The sequence below is a fragment of the Aplysia californica genome, unplaced genomic scaffold (genome assembly GCF_000002075.1).
Source record: "Aplysia californica isolate F4 #8 unplaced genomic scaffold, AplCal3.0 scaffold01647, whole genome shotgun sequence".
Lineage (NCBI taxonomy): Eukaryota > Metazoa > Mollusca > Gastropoda > Aplysiida > Aplysiidae > Aplysia > Aplysia californica.
Window position 1 is genome coordinate 3136 of NW_004798917.1, and position 2123 is coordinate 5258.

The 2123-nt window shown below is 37.5% G+C and overlaps 1 long non-coding RNA gene across 1 annotated transcript in view; it reads right to left on the bottom strand.

Annotated features, from left to right (window-relative positions):
* Positions 1-34: 34 nt before the first annotated feature.
* The window catches only part of LOC118479060, a 36232-nt gene continuing 34143 nt past the window's right edge, over positions 35-2123 (bottom strand). Inside the window, exon 3 of the long non-coding RNA XR_004859452.1 lies at positions 35-178. This is a non-coding gene — a long non-coding RNA (uncharacterized LOC118479060). The remainder of the gene's footprint in view (positions 179-2123) is intronic.

Genomic DNA, 2123 nt, shown 5'->3' on the forward strand with positions numbered 1-2123 from the left:
TCTCTCTCTCTCTCTCTCTCTCTCTCTCTCTCTCTCTCTCTCTCTCTCTCTTTCTCTCTCTCTCTCTCTCTGTCTTTCTCCCTCTTGCCGAACTCAAGTAGATTCAGGCGATATCTCTGTATCTTGCAGAACTCCGACCAGGGCGAGCGTCCTTTCCGGTAGGTGTTATCTCGTACGCCTGGTGTGTGAGAGAGAGAAAGGGTAGAGCTTCATAGTTGGGCAGGGAACAAAGTATCGGAACGTGTGCACGCGTATACATACACTGATATGTATATATACAGACAAACAAACAGACAGACAGACAGACAGACATACACACACACACACACACAAACACACATGCACGCACACACACACACACACACACGTACACACACACACACACACACACACGCACACATACACAAACAGACAGACAGACTTACAGACACACACACAAACACACACACACGCACACATACACACATACACACAAGTACACACACACAAATACACGCGCTCGCGCACGCACACACACAAACCCAAATTAAAAAAAAACAAAACTCTCAAAGGACAGATTTACCATAGTGATGAAAATGCCATATTTGCAGTGGAGGAATTAGTTGTTGTTGTTGTTGTTGATGATGTTGTTGTTGTTGCTTTTTGTTGTTGTTGTTGTTTAAACATTTGTAAGTATTTTACGGCGCTCGCAACTATGTGATGTGTAAAAGGTACTGTCCTGCGATGGTTTGAGTCATATTTTAAAGATCGAACACAAGCAGTTGTGGTTGGAAGCACGTGTTCTGATAATGTATTGCTTAGATGTGGTGTCCCTCAGGGGTCTGTTCTTGGACCTGTCTTGTTTACAATGTATACACAATCTATTGCTGATATTTTAAGACAATATGACATGAATTACCATCTTTATGCCGATGACACTCAGATTTATAAATTTACTGATTTTGGTAAAATATCACTTTTAGTCGACTTCACTTAGCAATGTATTCGGGAATTAATCTATGGATGAATAAATTGGAACTGAGTGATAACAAGACGGAAATTATGTTTTGTGGAAATACAAAGGCCATTAGAAATCTCCCACAACTACAAATTGACATTTATTCAAAAAGAAGTCTTGAAATATCTAGGGGTTCAGTTGGATTATGATATGTCTATGTACTTCCAAATTAGCCAGCTCACCAAAAGTATCTATTTTCAGCTTAAGAAAATTGACAATGTAAGAAATTATTTAACAAAAGCAGTAGCCAAGACATTAGTAACAACATTGATTTTTATCAAAATTAGATTACTGTAATGTTTTTTTTATCCGGTTGACTGCCGAAAAACTATCAAAGTAACAAGTACATCAAAATCAAGCAGAAAAATTGATAATGAAACAAAAGAAATCAGTGCACGTAACACCAATTCTGAAAGAACTACACTGGCTGCCAGTAAAAGAAAGGATCAAATACAAAACTGCCGTGTTCTGTTTTAAATGTATAAAATATTAACGCAATCTTCAGATTGCTGCACAATTATACCATCGTTAAAATGCGCAGCGCAATCTTGATTGCGCAGATCGGTAAATTGCACTACTAAACATCTATCGTCCTTATCTATCCTTCCTCCTTTTTTGTGTTTGTTACTCTCTAGTAGCGCCTCTAATCTTCGGCACTTAAAATATGACCTGATTGTGTTCCTAGTGTCATAAAACTCTCACTAAAGCCAAAAGGAAGTGGCCTTGCGAGTGACACAATTTATGTTACATTTCCAACCTTCTTCTTATATAATTTAGGTAACACGAGCGAAAAATTCAAAATCAAAAAATCAAAATTGGAATCTACTCGGTAGACTTGGACAAAACTGAAAGAATTATCAAAATCCGCCCACAAACCATTGAGTTCTGGTTGTTTAAAAACGTAACAGTTTGTGTTAAAACGTCAAAAATGGTGCATAACGGGCTTGAGGCCCATTTATGACGTCACGTAAATACAAGAAATGTCAATGTATTTTTATAAATATTCTGAAATCCTTCTCAATTTTCCCCCCAAAGGTCTGAGATGATAAATAAGGATTTTATAAGGTGCTAAAGTGTGTCTCAGAGCTCAAAACCACTGTTAGGAAAAAAAACAACCTAAGAAAAG